A 24,728-nucleotide genomic window follows, 5' to 3' on the forward strand; every position below is an offset into this window, starting at 1 on the left:
CATGACTACTGGAAAAACCGTAACTTTGACTAGACGGACTTCTGTCAGCAAAGTAATGTTTCTGCTTTTTAATAAGCTGTCTAGGTTGGTCATAGCTTTTCTTCCAAGGAGCAAGCATCTTTTAATTTCATGGCTCCAGTGATTTTGGAGCACAAGAAAATAAGATTTGTCACTGTTTCCATTGTCTCCCCATCTATATGCCATGAAGTGATAGGATAGGATGCCATGACCTTAGTTTTTTAAATGTTGAGTTTTAAGCTGGTTTTTTCACTCTCCTCTTTCACTTTCATCAAGAGGCTCTTTAGTTCCTCTTTGCTTTCTGCCATAATGGTGGTGTCATCTGCATATCAGAGGTTATTGATGTTTCTCCCAACAATCTTGATTCCAGCTTGTGCTTTGTCCAACTTAGTATTTCACATGATGTACTCTTCATATAATAATGTACTCCCAATAACTTCAGATATGCAGGTGACACCACCCTTATGGCAGAAAGCGAAGAACTAAAGAGTCTCTTGTTGAAAGTGAAAGAGGAGAGTGAAAAACTTGGCTTTAAACTCAACATTCAGAAAACTAAGATCATGGCATCCGGTCTGATCACTTCATGGCAAATAGATGGGGAAACAATGGAAACAGTGAAAGACTTTATTTTTGGTGGCTCCAAAATCACTGCAGATGGTGACTGCAGACTTGAAATTAAAAGACACTTGCTCCTTGGAAGAAAAGGTATGACCAACCTAGACAGCTTATTAAAAAGCAGAGACATTACTTTGCCAACAAAAGTCTGTCTAGTCAAAGCTATGGTTTTTCCAGTAGTCATGTATGGATGTGAGAGCTAGACTATAAAGAAAGGTGAGGACCAAAGAATTGATGCTTTTGAACTGTGGTGTTGGAGAAGACTCTTGAGAGTCCCTTGGATGGCAAGGAGATCCAACTAGTCAATTTTAAAGGAAATCAGTCCTGAATATTCATTGGAAGGAATAACTGACTCATTTGAAAAGACCCTGTTACTGGAAAAGACTGAAGGTGAAAGGAGAAGGGAACAACAAAGGATGATGGTTGGATGGCATCATTGACTCAATGGACATGAAGTTTGAGTAAGCTCTGGAAGTTGGTGATGGACAGGGAAGCCTGGCGTGCTGCAGTCCATGGGGTTGCAACGAATCGGACACAACTCAGCAACTGAACTGAACTGAATTGAACTCTGCACAAAAGTTAAATAAGCAAGGTGACAATATACAGCCTTGACATACTCCTTTTCCTATTTGGAACCAGTCTGTTGTTCCATGTCCAGTTCTAACTGTTGCTTTTGACCTGCATACAGATTTTGCAGGAGGCATGTAAGGTGGTCTGGTATTCCCATCACTTCAAGGGTTTTCCAGTTTGTTGTGATCCACACAGTCAAAGGCTTTAGTGCAGTCAATGAAGCAGAAATAGATGTTTTTCTGGAATTCTCTTGCTTTTTCCATGATCCAACAGATATTGGCAATTTGATCTCTTGTTCCCTGCCTTTTCTAAATCCAGGTTGAACATCTGGAAGTTCTCAGTTCACATACTGTTGAAGCCTCACTTGGAGAATTTTTAGCATTACTTTGCTAGCATGTGAGATGAGTAAACTTGTACAGTAATTTGATCATTCTTTGGTACTGCCCTTTTTGGGGATTGGAATGAAAACTGACTTTTCCAGTCCTGTGGCCACTGCTGAGTTTTCCAAATTTGCTGGCATATTGAGTGTAGCATTCTAACAACACTATATTTTAATATTTGAAACAGCTCAGCTGGAATTCCATCACCTCCATTATTTTTGTTCATAGTGATGATTCCTAAGGCCCACTTGACTTCTATTCCAAGATGTCTGGCTCTAGGTAAGTGATCACACCATCATGATTATCTGGGTTATTAAGTCTTTTTTGGATAGTTCTGTGTATTCTTGCGACCTCTTCTTAATATCTTCTGCTTCTGTTAGGTCCATACAATTTATGTCCTTTATTGTGTCCATCTTGGCATGAAATGTTCCTTTGATATCTCTAATTTTCTTGAAGAGATCTCTAGTCTTTCCATCCTATTGTTTTCCTCTATTTCTTTGCATTGTTCACGTAAAAAGTCTTTCATATCTCTCCGTGCTATTCCTAGGAACTCTGCATTCAAATGGGTATTTCTTTCCTTTTCTCCTTTGCCTTTTGCCTTTCTTCTTTTCTCAGCTATTTGTAAGACCTCCTCAGACAACCATTATGCCTTTTTGTTTTTCTTTTTCTTGGGGATGCTTTCGATCACCACCTCCTGTACAATTTTATGAACCTCCGTCCATAGTTCTTCAGGCACTCTGTCAGATCTAATCCCTTGATTCTATTGGTCACTTCCACTGTATAATCATAAAGGATTTGATATATCCCCTACTTTCTTCAGATTAAAACTGAATTTTGCAATAAGGAGTTCCTGATCTGAGCCACAGCCAGCTCCTGCTCTTGTTTTTGCTGACTGTATAGAACGTCTCCATCGGCAACTGCAAAGAATGTAATCAATCTGATTTCAGTATTGACCATCTGGTGATGTTCATGTGTAGGGTCATCTCTTGTATTGCTGGAAGAGGTTGTTTGTTATGACCAGTGCATTTTCTTGGCAAAACTTTGTTAGCCTTTTCCCTGCTTCATTTGTACTCCAAGGCCAAACCTGCCCATTACTGAAGGTATATCTTGAGTTCCTACTTTTGCTTTCCAGTCCCCTATGATGAAAAGGACATTGTGTGTGTGTGTGTGTGTGTGTGTGTGTGTGTGTGTGTGTGTGTGTTAGTTCTAGAAGGTCTTGTAGCTCATCTTAGAACCATTCAACTTCACCTTCTTTGGAATTAGTGGCTGGGGCATATCTTGGATTACTGTGATATTGAATGGTTTGCCTTAGAAACAAACAAAGATCATTCCGTTGTTTTTGAGATTGCACCCAAGTACTGCATTTCAGACTCTTGTTGACTATGATGGCTACTCCATTTCTTCTAAGGGATTCTTGCCCACAGTAGTATATATAATGGTCATCTGAATAAAATCCACCCATCTGAACTAAATTCACCCATTCTGGTCCATTTTATTTCACTGATTCCTAAAATGTCTATGTTCACTCTTGCCATTTCCTATTCGACCACTTCCAATTTACCTTGATTTATGGACCTAACATTCCAGGTTCCTGTGCAATATTATTCTTTATAGCATCGGACTTTACTCTACCACCAGACACATCCACAGCTGGGTGTTTTCACTTTGGCTCTGCTTCTTCATTCCTTCTGAAGCTATTCTCTGCTCTTCTCCAGTAGCATATTGGGCACTTACCGACCTGGGGAGTTCACCTTTCAGTGTCATCTCTTTTTGCCTTTTCATACTGTTCATGTGGTTCTCAAGGCAAGAATACTGAAGTGGTTTGCCATTCCCTTCTCCAGTGGACTACATTTTTGTCAGAACTATCCACCATGACCCATCTGTTTTGGGTGGCCCTGTATGGCATGGCTCGTAGTTTCATTGACTTAGACAAGGTTGTGATCCATGTGATCAGCTCGGTTAGTTTTCTGTAATGGTGGTTTTTATTCTGTCTGCCCCGTACAAGTGAGGAGAAGAGGCCTGTGGAAGCTTCCTGATGCAAGGGACTGGCTGTGGAGAAAACTGCATCTCCCTAGTCAGTGAGGCCATGCTCAGTAAATCTTTAATCCAATTTTCTACTGTTGGCTGGGACTGTGTTCCCTCCCTGTAGTTTGGCCTGAGGCCAATCTATGGCAGGGGTAATGGTGGTAATGGTGACCTCCTTGAAAAAGATTTATGTCATGACACTGTGGCTCTCAGGACTGTTGTAGTCAGTTCCCCTGGCCTGGCAGCAGACCACTGCCAACCCGCGCTTCCATTGGAGACTCCGTGACACTCACAGGCAAGTCTGGCTTTGTCTCCTGTGGGGTCACTGCCCCTTTCTCCTGGGTCCTGGGGTGCACAAGATTGGGTTGTGCCCTGCAAGAGTCTGTTTCACCAGTCCTAAGGAAGCTCTGTAATCACATCCCATTGGCCTTCAGAGTCAAATTCTCTGGATGTTCTCAGCCCCTTTGCCAGGTCCCCAGGTTGGAGAATCTGTTGTCGGCCCTAGAACTTTTGCAGCAGTGCAAGAACTCCTTTGGTACGATAGTTTTCCAGTATGTGGGTCACCTGCTCGGCATCTCTGCGGTGGGACTGATGGCGACCTCCTCCTCGTGGACTTACGCCACATGCTGGGCCTCCCAGCTCTGCTGCAGCCAGAGTCCCTGTCCCTGTGGCAGGCCGCTGGTGACCCGTTCCTCTGCAAGAGACGCTCAGACACTCAAGGCAATTCTGGCTCACCATCTTGTGCAAGTCACAGCTCCTTTCCCTGGGTCCTGGGGTGCACAAGGTTTTGTTTACACCTTCTGACCGTCTCCGGCAGGTATGAGGTTTGATTCTAAACGCAGTTGCCCCCCCCCCCCCCTACTTTCTTGTTGGGGCTTCTCCTTTGCCCTTGGACACAGGGTATGTTTTTTTTTGTGGGATCCAACCTTCTCCTGTTGATGGTTGTTCAGCAACTAGTTGAGATTTTGGTGTTCTTGCAGGAGAAGATGTGAGTAATAGCCTATAATGAAGTGTTTTATATTTATATATATATGCAGTTGATTTCTCACTATAAACAGTGGAGAGCAGAAGGTAATGTGATGGCATTTATTCAATGTTGAAAGAAAAAAAAATCCACCAAAATTTTAATATCTGGCAAAATTATCCTTGAAAATTAAGGAAAAAGACATTCCCAAATAAGCAGAAGCTCAAAGATTTCATTGTTGCAAGCCCTTCCCATTCTGGCTGAAATGACTTTCATAGTACTTAAAAAACTAGTGCCCTTCCCCCTTCATTTTTCACTTTTTCCTCTTTAAGAGCCAGACGTTGAAAATCAACTGCATAAATGGAGGAAAATGACCTTGCATGCCCAAGGTGTAGGTTCAGAAAAGACCTGAAAAGACTAAGTTTACACGTCAAGCTGACATCTGGCACAGAAACAGGTTAGAGAAACCAAGGAGGGAAGAAACATAATAACAAAAAGCAGCAAACCAGAGGAAACAGGAGAATCTGATTCTAGATTCAAATGTCCAGGTTTCAGTAAAAATCACAAGCATATAAAGAAACTGGAAAATATGGCCCATTCAAACAAAGAATGGAGAAGGCAATGGGAACCCACTCTAGTACTCCTGCCTGGAAAATCCCATGGATGGAGGAGCCTGGTAGGCTGCAGTCCATGGGGTCGCAAAGAGTCAGACAGGACTGAGCAACTTCACTTTCACTTTTTACTTTCATGCATTGGAGAAGGAAATGGCAACCCACTCCAGTGTTCTTGCCTGAAGAAGCCCAGGGATGGCGGAACCTGGTAGGCTGCCGTCTATGGGGTCGCACAGAGTTGGACGCGACTGAAGCGACTTAGCAGCAGCAGCAAACAAAGAATAAATCAACAGAGACTGTCCTTGAAAGAGATGTAATGGCAGATATACTAGACAAATACTTTATTTTTTTAATTTTATTTTAATTGGAGGCTAATTACTTTACAATATTGTAGTGGTTTTTGCCATACATTGACATGAATCAGCCATGTGTTCCCCATCCTGAACCCCCTCCCACCTCCCTCCCCATCCCATCCCTCAGGGTCATCCCAATGCACCAACCCTGAGCACCCTGTCTCATGCATTGAACCTGGTCTGGCGATCTGTTTCACATAAGATAATATACATGTTTCAATGCTATTCTCTCAAATCATCCCACCCTCACCTTCTCCCACAGAGTCCAAAAGACTGTTCTATACATCTGTGTCTCTTTTGCTGTCTCTCATATAGGGTCATCATTACCATCTTTCTAAATTCCATATATATGCATTAGTATACTGTATTGGTGTTTTTCTTTCTGACTTACTTCACTCTACAATAGGCTCCAGTTTCATCCACCTCATTAGAACTGATTCAAATGTATTCTTTTTAATGGCTAAGTAATATTCCATTGGAAGGACTGATGCTGAAGCTGAAACTCCAATACTTTGGCCACCTCAGCAAAGAGTTGACTCATTGGACAAGACCCTGATGCTGGGAGGGATTGGGGGCAGGAGGAGAAGGGTACAACAGAGGATGAGATGGCTGGATGGCATCACCGACTTGATGGGCATGAGTTTGAATAAACCCCGAGAGTCTGTGATGGACAGGGAGGCCTGGCGTGCTGCGATTCATGGGGTCGCAAAGTGTCGAACATGATTGAGCGACTGAACTGAACTGAACTGAATATTCCATAGTGTATATGTACCACAGCTTTCTTATTCATTTGTATCCCGATGAACACCTAGGTTGCTTCCATGTTCTGGCTATTGTAGACAGTGCTGTGATGAAGACTGGGGTATACGTATCTCTTTCAGTTCTGGTTTCCTTGGTGTGTATGCCCAGCAGTGGGATTGCTGGGTCATATGGCATTTCTATTCCCAGTTTTTTTAAGGGATCTCCACACTGTTCTCCACAGTGACTGTACTAGTTTGTATTCCCACCAACAGCTTAAGAGGGTTCCCTTTTCTCCACACCCTCTCCAGCATTAATTGTTTGTAGAATTTTTGATGGCAGTCATTCTGACCGGTATGAGATGGTACCTCATTGTGGTTTTGATTTGCATTTCTTTGATAGTGAGTGATGTTGAGCATCTGTTCATGTGTTTGTTAGCCATCTGTATGTCTTCTTTGGAGAAATGTCTGTTTAGTTCTTTGGCCCATTTTTTGATTGGGTCGTTTATTTTTCTGGAATTGAGCTTCAGGAGTTGCTTGTATATTTTTTAGATTAATCCTTTGTCTGTTTCCTCATTTGCTATTATTTTCTCCCAATCTGAGGGCTGTCTTTCCACCTTACTTATAGTTTCCTTTGTTGTGCAAAAGCTTTTAAGTTTCATTAGGTCCCATTTGTTTATTTTTGCTTTTATTTCCAGTATTCTGGGAGGTGGGTCATAGAAGATCTTGCTGTGATTTATGTCAGAGAGTGTTTTGCCTATGTTCTCCTCTAGGAGTTTTATAGTTTCTGGTCTTACATTTAGATCTTTAATCCATTTTGAGTTTATTTTTGTGTATGGCATTAGAAAGTGTTCTGGTTTCATTCTTTTACAAGTAGTTGACCAATTTTCCCACCACCACTTATTAAAGAGATTTTCTTTTCTCCATTGTATATTCTTGCCTCCTTTTAGACAAATTCTTTAAAACAACTGTTTTGAAGATACTTAAAGACTTAAAGAAGGCTATAGAGAAATTCAAGAAAGTGATGTGTGAAAATAAATAAATAAATATACTATATGTGAACAAAATGGAAAAAGCAATAAAGAGATCAAAACATGGAAAGAAATTCTGGAACTAAAAAGTATACTAACCGAAATGAGAAATTCACTAGGGAGTTTCAAAGGCAGAATTGAACAGGAAGAAAAGCTAATCAGTGAACTTAAAGGTCAAACAATGAAAACTATCCAGTCTGAGGAAATTTTTTTTAAATTAAAGAAAAGTGAACAAAGCCTAGAAACATCCAGAGGACCAACATACATATTATGCACTCCCAGGTGAGAAGCAAGAGAAAAGGCAGAGAGACTATTTGAAGAAATAATGCCTGAAAGCTTCCTAAATTTGATAACAGACATTAATATAAGCATCCAGGAAGCTCAATGAACACTGGGTAAGATGAACTCAAGAGACCCACACCAAGACACATCATAATTAATTTGAAAGAGAAAGACAAACAGGGACTCTTGAAAGCAGTGAGAACAAGAAATGCTCAAAGTAATGTTTCAAGGTGAAATGAAAAGACACTATATAGGGTGAAATAGTTGTACAATAAGAACTAGAGACTTCAACACCCCACTTTCAATAATGGGTGAAACAGCCAGACAGAACATATGCAAGGAAGTAGAGAACATAACACATTAATCTAACTAGATCTAACAGACATATAATAGTGTGTTCACTCTAGCCCACAATAGCATACACATTCTTCTCAAGTATACATGGAACATTTTCCAGAACAGACCATCTGTTAAGCCCCAAATTAGTCTGAATACATTTCAAAAAGATAGATGTCCCACAAAGTATGTTCTCCACTCAGAATGAACCTAGATATCAATAACAAAATAAAAAACAGAAAGATTTTTAAATAACCAATGGATCAAAGAAGAAATCAAATGGGAACTTCTAAAATACTTAGAGATGAATGAAAATAAAAACACACCATAACAAAACTTGTAGATGCAGGGAAAATGATGCTAAGAGGAAAGGTTTTGCTATGGTGTTTGCCACCTCCCAGAGTAATGGAAATAAAAGCAAAAATAAACAAATGAGACCTAATTAAACTTAAAAGCTTTTGCACAACAAAGGAAACTATAAGCAAGGTGAAGAGAAAGCCTTCAAAATGGGAGAAAATAAAAGCAAATGAAACAACTGACAAAGAATTAATCTCCCAAATAGACAAGCAGCTCATGATGCTCAATACCAGAAAAATAAATGACCCAATCAAAAAATGGGCCAAAGAACTAAACAGACATTTCTCCAAAGAAGACATATGGATGGCTAACAAACACATGAAAAGATGCTCAACATCACTCAGTATCAGAGAAATGCAAATCAAAACCACATGAGGTACCATCTCACCCCAGTTAGAATGGTTGCTATCCAAAAGTCTACAAGCAATAAATGCTGGAGAGGGTGTGGAGAAAAGGGAATCCTCTTATGTTGGTGGGAATGCAAACTAGTACAGCCACTGTGGAGAACAGTGTGGAGATTCCTTAAAAAACTGGAAATAGAACTGCCATATGAATCAGCAACGCCACTGCTGGACATACACACCGAGGAAACCAGAACTGAAAGAGACACGTGTACCCCAATGTTCATCACAGCACTGTTTATAATAGCCAGGACATGGAAGCAACCTAGATGCCCATCAGCAGATGAATGGATAAGGAAGCTGTGGTACATATACACCATGGAATATTACTCAGACGTTAAAAAGAATTCATTTGAATCTGTTCTAATGAGATGGATGAAACTGGAGCCCATTATACAGAGTGAAGTAAGCCAGAAAGATAAAGAACATTACAGCATACTAACACATATATATGGAATTTAGAAAGATGGTAATGATAACCCTATATTCTAAACAGAAAAAGAGACACAGATGTATAGAACAGACTTTTGAACTCTGTGGGAGAAGATGAGGGTGGGATGTTTTGAAAGAACAGCATGTATATTATCTATAGTGAAACAGATCACCAGCCCAGGTGGGATGCATGAGACAAGTGCTCGGGCCTGGTGCGCTGGGAAGACCCAGAGGAATCGGGTGGAGAGGGAGGTGGGAGGGGGGATCGGGATGGGGAATACATGTAGCTCCATGGCTGATTCATGTCAATGTATGACAAAACCCACTGCAATGTTGTGAAGTAATTAGCCTCCAACTAATAAAAAAAAAAAACAAAAAACTGGAAATAGAACTGCCATATGACCTAGCAATCCCACTCCTGGGCATACACACTGAGGAAACCAGATCTGAAAGAGACACATGCACCCCAATGTTCATTGCAGCACTGTTTATAATAGCCAGGACATGGAAGCAACCTAGATGCCCATCAGCAGACGAATGGATAAGGAAGCTGTGGTACATATACACAATGGAATATTACTCAGCTATTAAAAAGAATACATTTGAATTAGTTCTGATGAGGTGGATGAAACTGGAACTTATTACACAGAGTGAAGTAAGTCAGAAAGAAAAACAACAATACAGTACACTAATGCATATATATGGAATTTAGAAAGATGGTAGTGATGACCCTATATGCAAGACAGCAAAAAAGACACAGATGTAAAGAACAGACTTTGGACTCTGTGGGAGAAGGTGAGGGTGGGATGATCTGAGAGAATAGCATTGAAACATGTATATTACCATATGTGAAATAGATGACCAGTCCAAGTTCGATGCATGAAATAGAGCACTCAAAGCTGGGGCACTGGGACAACCCAGAAGGAAGGGATGGGGAGGGAGGTGGGAGGGGGGTTCGGGATGGGGGAACACGTGGCTGATTCATGTCGATGTATGGCAAAAAACCACCACAATATTGTAAAGTAATTAGCCTCCAATTAAAATAAATAAAAAATTTTAAATATATTTTAAAAGATAAGAAAAATCTCAAATCAACATCTTAAATTTTTTATTTATTTATTTTTTTTAGCTTCACTGGGTCTTTGTTGCTGCACTTAGGCTTTTTCTAGTTGCAGTGGGCAGGGGCTACTCTTTAGTTGTGCTGCATGGGCTTCTCATTGTGGTGGCTTCTCTTGTTGCAGAGCACGGGTTCTAGGCATGCAGGCTTTGGTAGTTGCAGAATGTGGGCTCAGCAGTTGCGGCTCACAGGTTTGAGAGCAAGGACTTCAGTAGCTGTGGCGCATGCGCTTAAGTTACCCCTCAGTATGTGGGATCTTCCTGGACGAGGGATCTAACCTATGTTCCTGCATTGGCAAATGGATTCATCACCCCTGGACCATCAGGAAAGTTCAACATTCTAACTTTAAACTCAAAAAACTAGGAAAAGAAGAACAAACCAAACTCAAAGACAGAAGAAGAAAATAAATAATAAAGAGTAGAGCAAAGAAAACAAATAGAAAAACAGTAGAGAAAATCAATGAAACCAAAAATTAGTTCTTTGAAATGTCAACAAAATGGATAACTTTGCTAGGTGAACTAAGGGGAAAAGATAGGAGAACCAAATTATTCAATTTAGAAATGCAAGTGGTGGTCCAGTGGTTAAGATTCCATGCTTGCACTGCAGGAGGTGTGGGTTCCATCCCTGGGCAGGGAACTAAGATCCCACATGCCATAGGGCACAATAAAAAAATATTGTATAAATTTTTTATTTAAAAAAAGAAATGAAAATGGATACATTACTACCAAATCTACAGAAACATAAAAGATTTTAAGAGTACTATAAAAAGGGCTTCCCTGGCTCAGTGTTGAAGAGTCTGCCTGCCAGTGCAGGAGACAAGAGTTCCATCCCTAATCCAGGAAGATCCCACATGCCATGGAGCAACTAAGACTGTGTGCCATGACTATTGAGCCTGTGCTCTAGAGCCCAGGAGCAGCAGTTACTGAAGCCCTCTTGCCCTGCAGCCCATGCTCCACAACAAGAGAAGATATCACAATGAGAAGTCAAACACCACAGCTAGAGAGTGGCCCCTGCAGCAATAAAGACCCGGCACAGCCAAAAAAAGTACTACTAGGTTGGTGCAAACGTAATTACAGTTTCAGACCCTGAATTTTAACTCATTATAACTAGCATCAAACATATCTTTATTAATCAAAATAGGAACCATTATAATCAACATAATTTTGCAAATGAGATATAAGTTTGTTTACTCCTGTAGCATAAAAATTCATGCTTTGGGATTCAATGAACTCTTGGAAAGCATTTTCTGCCTCCAGCTGTTGTAAAAGCATTTTCTCTGCAAAAAGTTGTCAAGATGCTTGAAAAAGTGGTAGTCCTTTGACAAGAGATCAGGTGAAAATGAGAGATGAGGCAAAACTTTGTAACTCAGTTCATTCAACTTTTGAAGCATTAGTTTTATGACATGCAGTCAGGCATTGTCTCAGAGAAGAACTGGTCCCATTCTGTTGACTGATGCTGGTTGACCATTGCGGTTTTCGATGCATCTCATCAATTTGCTGAGCATACTTCTCAGATGTAATGAATTCGCCAGTATTCAGAAAGCTGTAGTGGATCAGACTATCAGCAGACCAAGAAAGAGTGAGATCCTTTTTCTGGTGCAAGTTTGGCTTTGGGAAGTGCTTTGGACCTTCTTCTCAGTCCAACCACTGAGCTGGTCATTGCTGGTTGTCATATAACATCCACTTTTAGTTGCACGTCACAATCTAATCAAGAAATGGTTCATTATTGTTGCACAGAATAAAAGAAGATGACACTTCAAAATGATGATTATTTTGACTTGTGGTCAGCTCATGAGGCACCCACTAAAGTTTTTTCACCTTCCCAATTTGCTTCAAATGCCAAACTACCATAGAATGGGAGACATTGAGTTCTTGGGCAACTTCTCATGTAGTTGTAAGAGTATCAGCTTCAATGATCCTTTCAGTTGGTCATTGTCAACTTCTAATAGCCAATCACAGTGCTCCTCATCTTCAGAGCTCTAGTCTCCTTTGCACAAATCTTGAACCACCACTGCACTGCACATTCACTAGCAGTTCCTGGGCCAAATGTATTGTTGATGCTGCAATTTGTCTCCACTGCTTTATGACCCATTTTGAACTCAAATAAGAAAGTCAATAGAATTTGCTTTTTGTCTAACATCATTTGTCTAACATCATTTCCATAATCTAAAATACATATAAACTAAACAGCAAGTAATAATTAATTTCATATTCCCTCATGGCTCAGATGGTAAATAATCCACCTGCAATGCAGGAAACCCTAGTTCAATCACTGGGTCAGGAAGATCCCTGGAGAAGAAAATTGCTACCCACTCCAGTACTCTTGCCTGGAGAATCCCATGGACAGAGGACCCTGGCAGACTACAGTCCATGGGGTCACAAAGAGTCAGACATGACTGAGTGACAAAGCACACAGTAATTCATTAGTAAAAACCATAAAGCAAGAAATGCACATTAAAATGATGTTTAATATAACCACATTTATTTTCTTAAATTCCAATATTCCAATTGGATTCCAGTATTCCAATATCAAATGACAATTTCCACAATGCAAAACCAGAATTACTTTTGCACCAACTTAATGTAAACAATTGTATGCCAACAAATTGGATAAGCTAGATGAAATACACTAATTCCTAGAAACACATGATCTTTCAAAGATTAAATTATGGGGAGATTAGAAAATCTGAATAGATTTATAACTATTAAGGAAACTGAAATAGCTATCAAAACACTCCCAACAAAAACAGCCATGGACTGGATGGTTTCAACTGTGAATTCTACCAATATCTAAAGAAGTAATACCAATCCTTCTCAAACCTTTCCCCAAAATTGAGGGAACACTTCCTAACTCATTCCATGAGGCTAGCTTTACCCTGATACCAAAATCAGATAAAGATAATACAAGAAAACTACAAATAACTATCTCTTAGAAACATTGATTCAAAAACCCATAATGAAATACTAGAAACCAAATTCAGTAGCATATTAAAAGGATTACATACTATGACTAAATAAGATTTAGTCTTGGAATGCAAGTTTGATTCAATATACAAAAATCTATCAGTAAAATATATGACATGAACAGAATAGACAGGAAAACATACAATCTTCTCCATGCAGAAAACAGATTTGACAAAATCCAACACACTTTCCTGATTAAAAACACTCAACAAACTAGGAAAAGAAGGAAACTAAATTTAACAAAAGCTATATATGAAGAAAAAAAAAAAACCCACAGCAAATATCATGCTCAGTGGTGAAAGACTGAAAGATTTCCCTACAAGATCAGAATGGTTTCTTGTTTAAGTGCTTTCACAGTGTCATGCAACGATCACCACCATCCACCTCCATAACACTTTTTGTTTTAATAAAACTGAAACTATACTCATTAAACAACAGCTCTCCACTCAACTCACCTCCCCTCAGTCCATGGTAACCTCCATTACAATTTCTGTCTTTTTGATTCTGACTAAAATTCATCCATGTTGTACACATACTGAAGAATTTCCTTCCTGTTAATGCTGAATAATATTCCATTATATCAATATTCCTCATTTTGTTATCTATTCATCCCTTTGTAGACTCTTGGGCTCATTTAGCTGTTATGATCAAGTGCTATGAACTACAGCTGAACAAATATCTCTTCAAGACCATGCTATATATGTAAAGCAGATATATATAGATATATATCTCTAGAAGTGGAATTGCTGGATCATACAGTAATTTTATTTCTAAATTTTTGAGTAACTACCATACTGTTTTCCATAGTAGCTTTATCACAGCATATTTTATATTTCCAACAACAGTTTACGAGTGTTCCAAGTTCTCCACATCCTCACCAGCATTTATTTTCTATTTTTTATAGTAGCCATCTTAATGGATATGCTGCTTTTTATTTGCACTTCCCTAATGATTAGTGATATTGAGCATCTTTTCATGTCTCTAATGGCCATTCCTGTATCTTCTTTGGAGGAGTGTTTATTCAAGTCCTTTGCCCATTTGTGAATTGGGCAAACCCATTTTGAATTCGATTGTTTTGTTTCTACTGCTGAATTTTTGGAGTTTTATGTATATTCTGGATATTAACCCCTTATCAGATCTATAATTGGGAAATATTTTCTTCCATTCTATGTGTTACTATAACATTAAAAGTCCAATATCCCTTATGAATATAGATGCAGAAACTCTCAACAAAATACCAACAAACAAAATCTGACAGTATATTAAAAGTATTATATACCAAAAAAAGTGGGATTTATTCCAGGAATGCAAGAGTGGTTTGACAGAAGAAAATCAATGGACAGAACTCCCTTGCAGTCCAGTGCTTAGGACTCAGCACTCTCTCTGCTGGGACCCAGGTTTGATCCTTGGTCAGGTCCTGCAAGCCAGGTGGCACAGCCAAAAAATGGAAAAAGGAAAAATAAGAAAATCAGTGGAATATATCACTTTAATAGACTGAAGAATAAAAACAATACTATCATCTTGTTGATATAGCAAAAGTATGTGACAAAATCCAACACTCTTTCATGATTAATAAAGCACTCAATAAATTAAGAATAGAAAGAAACATCCTCAATGTAATCAGATCATTTATAAAATTTGTACCTAACATCATACTCGGTCATTAAAGACTGAAAGTTTTTCCTTCTATCATAAGGAACAAGATAAGAACATCCACTTTCACCATTTATATTCACATTGTACTGAAAGTTCTATCCAGAACATCTAGTAAAAAAAATAAAACATCCAAATTGGAAAGAAAGAAAGAAAACTCCATTGACAGCTGAACTTGTACATAGAAAATCCCAAAGAATCCACCAAAAAATGAGTAGAGCTAGTAAACTGAGTAAAGTTACCAGTTCAACATACAAAAATCAGTTGTATTTCTACACATCAGCAATGCGCAATCAAAGAAATAAATTAAGAAAATGATTTCATTTGAAATACAAGTAAAAGGATAATATATTAATACATAGGAATAAATTTAACCAAAGAGTTAAAAACTCATACACTGAAAACCATAAAACACTGTTGAAGAAATAAAAGAAGATCAAAATAAAGATTAAAAAAAAACTTGTATTCATGAATTGGAAGACAATATTAATATGGCAATGTTCCTTAAAGCAATCTACACATTCAATGTTATCCCTATCAAAATTCCAATAGACTTTTTGAAGAAACAGAAAAGTTAATCCCGAAATTTGTATGGAATTTCAAGAGGGCCTAAATAGCCAAAACAATCTTGGGGAAAGAAGAATAAAGCTACAGGACTCACTTTTTGATTTCAAAACTTATTACACAGCTACAGCAATCAAAACAACGTTACTAGAATAAGGATAGACACATAGATCAATGTAATGGAATTGAGAATCCATAAATAAACCTATGAATCTATGGCCAACTGATTTTCAAGAGAATTGCTAAGAATATTCAATGGGAAAAGAAATGGTTAACAAGTGGTGCTGCAGCAACTGGATTTCTACAGCAAAAGAATTCAGTTGGACCCTTGCCTCACATCATATACAAACATTAACTCCAAATAAATCAATGACTATTAGAGAACTAAAACCATAAACTCTTATAAGAAAACATAGGAGTAAATTTTCATACATTTAGATTTGGCAATGGACACCATTGTACAAGCAATATGATACCAAAAGAACAAGCAAAAAAGCAAAAATAGACAAACTGAACTTAATCAGAAATTTAAAGTTTTATGTGTGATAAAACATTATCAAGATAATGGATTTCCCTGGAGGTCCAGTGGTTGAGAATCCACCTGCCAATGCAGGGTACACAGGTTCAATCTCTTGTCTGGGAAGACTCCACATGTGAAGGGGTAGCGAGGCACATGCCCCATAAATACTGAGGCCAAAGGCTGCAACTATTGAAGCCCTCATGCCTCCATGCTTCTCAGTAAGAGAGGCCCCTGCACTGCAATGAAGAGTAGCCCGCTCTGGAGAGGAAAAGTCTACTTGCAGCAACAAAGACACAGCACAGTCAAAAATAAATTTTTAGAAAAGTAACTAGTTAAGAAAATCATCAAGAAAATGAAATACAACCTACAGAATTGGAAACAATTTACAAGTCATACATATCCTAAGTTTCTAGAATCCAGAATATATAAAGAATTCAACAACAAAAAGGCAACTCAATTTTTTTTAAGTTAAAAATTCCTTAATTTTTTTATTCCTGGTACCACTACCATAATTTACAGGGCAATATACCTGATGTAATAAAAGAAAAAAGACAAAGCTGCAACAGATAAAAGACCTCAGGGATGTACATCTAATTGACACTACATTGCATTAATCAATAGCTACACTTTTTGCAAACTGTGGCTATACAGTCCTGAACAAGAAGGGTTTCCTGTTTAAGCTGCAGTAACTTTTCTGACTATGGATCATCGTTCCTTTTGTGGCAGATTTTTACAGTTCCTCTAACGCATTTGGGACAACTGTCTCAAAGTAACCTGCAGCTTTCCTGACAACTCCTCGCTCTCTCTCCTGCTAAGAACTGTAGCCCTTTTCTTCTGAGTTTTTAGAACCTTCTGCTACCATATCCACCACTTCCACCACCAGATCCATAACCACCACCATAGGGATTGCCCGAGCTTCTTCCACCAAAACTACCCCCTTTCATGGGTCCATAATTTGATTGCTGTTGTCCACTATAATTTCCAAAATCATTATAGTTTCCACCACCACCATAGTTACCACCTCCAAAATTTCCTCCTTCATTGTAACCATCATATCCTCCACCACCGCCACCATATCCACCACCTGGGTTTCCATATCCTGGTCCGCCACCACTGTAACCTCCTCTACTACTATAACCAGGACCACCTCCGTAGTTGCCACCATCACCTCCAAATCCATTGTATCCACCGTCACCTCCTCTGTAACTCCCTCGGCTGCCACCACCTCCACCACCATAGCCCCTTTTTCCACCAAAGTTTCCACCACGGCCAAAGTTACCTCCACCACCTCCAAAGTTTCCTCCACAACCCATAAAATTGCCAGGTCCACCTCCACGACCTCTTTGTGGTCCAGCAGATTGCATCTCTTGTTTAGAAAGGGCCTTTTTCACTTCACAATTATGCCCATTAATAGTGTGGTATTTCTGAACAACAATTTTATCAATTGTATCATGATCATCAAAAGTTACAAAAGCAAATCCTCTCTTTTCTCCACTCTGCCTGTCTTCCATAACTTTTATGGTTTCAATCTTGCCATACTTTTCAAAGTAGTCTCTCAAGTTATATTCTTCTGTATCTTCTTTAATACCACCAACAAAAATTTTCTTTACTGTTAGATGGGCACCAGGCTTTACAGAATCCTCTCTAGAAACAGCTCTCTTTGGTTCCACTACACGCCCATCAACCTTGTGTGGTCGAGCTAACATTGCTGCATCCACTTCTTCAACACAAGAGTAAGTCACAAACCAAAGCCCCTGGAACGTTTTGTTTGAGGGTCTCTCATCACCACACAATCTGTAAGCGTGCCCCATTTCTCAAAATGTTCTCTTAAGCTATCATCTGTAGTTTCAAAGCTCAGGCCACCAATAAACAGCTTTCTCAACTGCTCTGGTTCCTTGGGATCATGACCCTCCTCCCCCCGGCGGCGGCTGCAACGGTCGGAGTTGGGCTGGGGGTGACAGGGCGGCGGTTTTACCTCTATTTCTAGACCGGACTCTCCTCTCCCAACTCGAGTTCAATATGGGACCTGGCAACTCAATTTAAAAACGGGCACAGGACTGGGAATGAGAAATAGACATTTCTCAAAAAAAGATATAGAAATGGTATCTGAAATGATAACATCAACAGCCATTATGGAAACGCAAATCAAAATCAGAGAGAGGGACTTCCCTGGCAGCTCAGTAATTAGAATTCCAAACTTCCACTGCACAGAGCCTGGCTTTGATTCCTGGTTGGGAAACTGAGATCCCACATGCTTCACAGTGTGGCCAGAAAAAAAGAAGCAAAATGGCTTGGCCACTGTTAAAAACAGTAGTTCCTCAAAAATTTCATAGAATACCACGTTACCCAGTAATTCCACTGCTAAGTTTATACCCCTACATGGCATGGCTCCATCCAAGGTCTGTCCAAGACAGACGGGTCATGGTGGAGAGGTCTGACAGAATGTGGTCCACTGGAGAATGGAATGGCAAACCACTTCAGTATTCTTGTCTGGAGAACCCCATGAACAGCATGAAAAGGGGAAATGATAGGATACTGAAGGATTAACGCCCCAGGTAGGTAGGTGCCCAATAAGCTGCTGGAGATCAGTGGAGAAATAACTCCAGAAAGAATGAAAGTATGGAGCCAAAGCAAAAACAACACTCAATTGTGGAAGTGACTGGTGATGGAAGCAAGGTTCGATGCTGTAAAGAGTAATATTGCGTAGGAACCTGGAATGTTAGGTCCATGAATCAAGGCAAATTGGAAGTGGTCAAATAGGAGATGGCAAGAGTGAATGTCTACATTTTAGGAATCAGTGAAATAAAATGGACTGGAATGGGTTAATTGAACTCAGATGACCATTATATCTACTCCTGTGGGCAAGAATCTCTTAGAAGAAATGGACTAGCCCTCACAGTCAACAAGAGTCCAAAATACAGTACTTGGATGCAGTCTCGAGAACGACAAAATGATCTCTGTTCGTTTCCAAGGCAAACCACTCAGTATCAAGGTAATCCAAGTCTATGCCCTGACCAGTAATGCTGAAGAAGTGGAAGTTGAACGGTTCTGTGAAGACCTACAAGACCTTCTACAACTAATATCCAAAAAAATATGTCTTTTTCATTATAGGGGACCGGAATGCAAAAGTAGGAAGTCAAGAAACACCTGGCTGCTGCTGCTAAGTCACTTCAGTCGTGTCCGACTCTGTGCGACACCATAGACGGCAGCCCACCAGGCTCCCCTGTCCCTGGGATTCTCCAGGCAAGAACACTGGAGTGGGTTGCCATTTCCTTCTCCAATGCATGAAAATGAAAAGTGAAAGTGAAGTCACTTAGTCATGTCCGACTCTTAGCGATCCCATGGGCTGCAGCCTACCAGACTCCTCTGTCCATGATATTTTCCAGGCAAGAGTGCTGAAGTGGGGTGCCATTGCCTTCCCTGAAGAAACACCTGGAGTAACAGGCAAATTTGACCTTGGAGTACAGAATGAAGCAAGGCAAAGGCTGACAGAGTTTTACCAACAGAATGCAATGATCGTAGCAAACACTCTCTTCCAACAACACAAGAGATGACTCTACACATGGACATCACCAGATGGTCAACACCAAAATCAGATTGATTATATTCTTTGCAGTCAAAGAAGGAGACGTTCTAGAGAGTCAGCAAAAACAAGACTGGGAGCTGACTGTGGCTCAGACCATGAACTCCTTATTGCCAAATTCAGACTTAAATTGAAGAAAGTAGGGAAAACCACTAGACCATTCGGGTATGACCTAAATCAAATCCCTTATGACTATACAGTGGAAGTCAGAAATAGATTTAAGGGACTAGATCTGGTAGATAGAGTGCCTGATGAACTATGGATGGAGGTTTGAGACATTGTGCAGGAGATAGGGATCAAGAATATCCCCAAGAAAAAGAAATGCAAAAAGGCAAAATGGTTGTCTGAGGAGGCCTTACAAACAGCTATGAAAAGAAGAGAAGTAGAAGGTAAAGGAGAAAAGAAAAGATATACCATTTGAATGCAGAGTTCCAAAGAATAACAAGGAGAGACAGGAAAGCCTTCCTCAGTGATCAGTGCAAAGAAATAGAGGAAAACAACAGAATGGGAAAGACTAGAGATCTCTTCAAGAAAATTAGAGATACCAAGGGAACATTTCCTGCAAAGATGGGCACAGTAAAGGACAGAAATGGTATGAACCTAATAGAAGCAGAAGATGTTAAGAAAAGGTGGCAAGAATACACAGAAGAACTATACAGAAGCGAATGTCACAACCCAGATAATCACAATGGCATTATCACTCACCTAGAGCCAGACATCCTGGAATGTGAAGTCAAGTGGGCCTTAGGAAGCATCACTACGAACAAAGCCAGTGGAGGTGATGGAATTCCAGTTGAGCTATTTCAAATCCTAAAAGATGATGCTATGAAAGTGCTGCACTCAATATGTCAGCAAATTTGGAAAACTCAGCAGTGGCCACAGGACTGGAAAAGGTCAGTTTTCATTCCAATCCCAAAGAAAGGCAATGCCAGAGAATGCTCAAACTACTGCACAGTTGCACTCATCTCACACGCTAGTAAAGTAATGCTCAAAAGTCTCCAAGCCAGGCTTCAACAATACATGAACTGTGAACTTCCAGATGTTCAAGCTAGTTTTAGAAAAAGCAGAGGAACCAGAGATCAAATTGCCGACATTCGCTGGGTCATCAAAAAAGCAAGACGGTTCCAGAAAAACATGTACTTCTGCTTTATTGACTATGCCAAAGCCTTCGACTGTGTGGCTCACAAGAAACTGTGGAATATTCTTCAAGAGATGGGAATACCAGACCACCTGACCTCCCTCTTGAGAAACCTGTATGCAGGTCAGGAAGCAACAGTTAGAACAGGACATGGAACAACAGACTGGTTCCAAACAGGAAAAGGAGTATGTCAAGGCTATATATTGTCACCCTACTTTTTTAACTTATATACAGAGTACATCATGAGAAACGCTGGACTGGATGAAGCAAAAGCTGGAATCAAGATTGCTGGGAGATGTATCAATAATCTCAGATATGCAGATGACACCACCCTTATGGCAGAAAGCAAAGAAGAACTAAAGAGCCTCTTGACGAAAGTGAAAGAGGAGAGTGAAAAAGTTGGCTTAAAGCTCAACATTCAGAAAACTAAGATCATAGCATCTGTTCTCATCACTTCATGGCAAACCATGGGGAAACAGTGGAAACAGTGACAGACTTTATTTTGGGGGGCCCCCAAATCACTGCAGATGGTGATTGCAGCCATGAAATTAAAAGACGCTTACTCCTTGGAAGGAAAGTTATGACCCACCTAAGCAGCATATTAAAAAGCAGAGACATTACTTTGCCAACAAAGATCCATCTAGTCAAGGCTATGGTTTTTCGAGTAGTCATGTGTGGATGTGAGAGTTGGACTATTAAGAAAGCCGAAGAATTAATGCTTTTGAACTGTGGTGTTGGAGAAAACTCTTGAGAGTCCCTTGGACTGTAAGGAGATCCAACCAGTCCATCCTAAAGGAGATCAGTCATGAGTGTTCATTGGAAGGACTGATGTTGAAGCTGAAACTCCAATACTTTGACCACCTGATGCAAAGGACTGACTCATTGGAAAAGATCCTGATGCTGGGAAAGATTGAAGGCGGGAGGAGAAGGGGACGACAGAGGATGAGATGGTTGGATGGCATCACTAATTCAGTGGAAATGAGTTTGGGTGGACTCCAGGGGTTGGTGATGGACAGGGAGGCCTGGTGTGCTGCAGTCCATGGAGATGCAAAGAGTCGTACAGGATTGACTGGACTTAACTGAACTATATACCCCTAGAATTCAAAATAAGGGACTGTGAATCCCCAGGGAATCTGACTTTGAAGATCAGTGGGATTTGATTATAGGACTTCCATAGTTCAGTCTCTCACTAGTTATTAGAGAAATGCAAATCAAAACTACAATGAGATATCACCTTACACTGAACAAAATCAGTTCAGTTAAGTTGCTCAGTCATGTCTGACTCTTTGTGACCCCATGGGCTGCAACATGCCAGGCTTCCCTGTCTATCCCCAACTCCCAGAGCTGGCTCAAACTCATGTCCATCCAGTTGGTGATGCCATCCAACCATCTCATCCTCTGTCGTCCCCTTCTCCTCCCGCCTTCAATCTTTCCCAGCATCAGGATCTTTTCCAATGAGTCAGTTCTTTGCATCAGGTGGCCAAAGTATTGGAGCTTCAGCTTCAGCATCAGTCCTTCCAATGAATATTTAGGACTAATTTCCTTTAGGATTGACTGGTTGGATCTCCCTGCCATCCAAGGGAGTCTCAAAAGTCTTCTCCAATACCACAGTTCAAAAGCATCAATTCTTCAGCATTCAGCTTTTTTAATGGTCCAACTCTCACATCCACACATGACTACTCGAAAAACCATAGCCTTGACTAGATGGATCTTTGTTGGCAAAGTAATGTCTCTGCTTTTTAATATGCTGATACAATGGCTATCATCAAAAAATCCATGAACAACAAATGCTAAAGAGGGTGTAGAGAGAAGAGAACCCCCTCACACATGGAGAACAGTATGGAAGTTCCTTATATGACCCTGAAATCCCACTAATGGGCATATATCCAGAGAGAAACATGATCTGAAAGGATATATGCATCCCAGTGTTCAATGCAGCACTGTTTACAATAGCCAGGACATGGAAGCAACGTAAATGTCTATTGACAGAGGAATGGATAGAGAAGATTTGGTACATATATATAATGGAATATTACTCAGCCACTAAAAAGAATAAAATAATGGCATTTACAGTAACATGGATGGACATGGAGATTGTTATACTGAGTGAAGTAAGTCAGATAGTAAAGGAGAAATATCGTATGACGTCCATTATATGTGGAATCTAAAAGAAATGATACAAATGATCTTACTTACAAAACAGAAAGATATTCACAGATTTAGAAAACAAAGGGATAGTTAGGGAGTTTGGGAGGGCCATATACACACTGCTGTATTCAAAATGGATAACCAACAAAGACCTATGGAACAGCTCACGGAACTCTACTCAGTGTTATGTGCCAGCCTGGATGGGAGGGACTTTTGGGGGAGAATGGATCCATGTATATGAATGGCTGAGTCCTTTGGCTGCTCCCCTGAAACTCTCACAACATTGCTAATTGGCTATACTCCAATACAAATTAAAAGTTTAAAGTCTGAAAAAAACAAAAATACCCAAATTTTAGAAAACTGACATATTAACGGATAATTCTTAATTTTGTCATATTAATGTTTTATATGCATATTTGTATTTCAGCGAGATTGTTTGTAGCCTGTATATCTTAATGTTTGACCTATAACCACAGTCATAGAAATGCAGTTTTGTAGGAAGATTAATGCAGAATTAATGAAAGGAAGAGACAGTTGAGAAAAGGGAGTTTATTCCAGTTACATAAATTGGGATAAGGGACTCCCAGGTGGTGCTAGTGGTAAAGAACCCGCTGGACAGCACTGGACACAGGCGATGCAGGTTTGATCTCTGGGTCGGGAGGGTCCCCTGGGGGGAAAATGGCAACCCACTTTAGTATTTTTGCGTGGAGAATCCCACAGACAGAAGAGCCTGGCAGGCAACAGTCCATAGTTGAAAAGAGTCAGACTTGACTGAAATGATGCATGTGGAGTGGAATAAATAAACACTTTGACAAAGATAGTGTGATAAGTTTTTGATGTGTCAACTTGGTTGGCTAAATTATGAGAATGGAAATAAGAATAGCGGACATTTTCTAATATACACACACCTTCTCCCACTATTCAGTCAAATACTAACGCGTACAGCCAAAGTAATTTTGCAGACATAATAAATTCCTTAATGGTTAATTTTATTGATCAAGGAAATTATTCTGGTGGGTCTGACAATCAGTGGAAGCCATATAAAAGAAGGTGTAGGCATTCCCTGAGCCAGATTCTTAACAGTCTACACTAATTCTCCATTAACTGGATTTTTCCTTCCTGGTTACCTGTGGACAACAAATTCAGCTTGTGTCCATGGGGTTCCATCCTGCTGTGATCATCCTTTTCTGATAGCAAGTGGACGGCATCATTGATGTCTCTGTGCCTGTGAATTCCAGCCCAGTCCACTAACTTGCCTTCCTGATGGCTTGTTCTATACATTTTGGGCTTGCTTAGCTTCAGCCGTCACAATATGTGGCAAATTTCTTGTAATCAATCTCTTAATAATGTATAAGTGTTACACACACATGTGTATCCACTAGTGTTGCTATCTTTCTGATAGAATTCATTTTGGTACTAGAAATTGTTCCAGGGAAACAAACGTAAAAGTAAATTTTCTGCATTGAGTCTGGGCAGTTCTCTGGTTGGATATTAAGGCACTAGTGACCCTATTTCCAATGGTAATGAGAACACTGGAAGTCCTTAGGATGATGTGGCAGAAGAGTTACTCAAATTTCACTGTTGGATATCTATAATCAAATAGTGATAGAAAGTGAGATTCTAGGTGGCCAAGCATTTGGCACCTTATGACATTTTAGTCAAAATAAAGAGTATAGAGGACTTCTCTGGTGGCCCAGTGGTTAAGAATCCTTCTGCCAATGCAGGGGACACAGGTTTGGTCCCTAACCCAGGAAGATTGCACATGCTGCGGGGCAACAAATCTCATGCACCACAGCTCCTGACCCTGCACCCTGCAGCCTGTGCTGGGCACCGCGAGAAGCCTCCACAGCGAGGGCGCGGTGCACCGCAGGGCTGGAGGTCTCGCTCACCACAGCTGGGGAAAGCCTTCACGCAGCATGGAAGGCCACAA

General features: G+C 40.1%; 1 long non-coding RNA gene and 1 pseudogene across 3 annotated transcripts in view; both read right to left on the bottom strand.

The window, feature by feature from the left end:
• Positions 1-24,728, bottom strand: part of LOC136165509 (uncharacterized) — a 77,168-nt gene that overhangs the window by 32,368 nt on the left and 20,072 nt on the right. The window lies entirely within an intron of this gene.
• Positions 16,583-17,727, bottom strand: LOC136163538 (heterogeneous nuclear ribonucleoprotein A3-like; annotated as a pseudogene).

Source organism: Muntiacus reevesi, chromosome 3 (assembly GCF_963930625.1).
Source record: "Muntiacus reevesi chromosome 3, mMunRee1.1, whole genome shotgun sequence".
NCBI classification, from domain to species: Eukaryota; Metazoa; Chordata; class Mammalia; order Artiodactyla; family Cervidae; genus Muntiacus; species Muntiacus reevesi.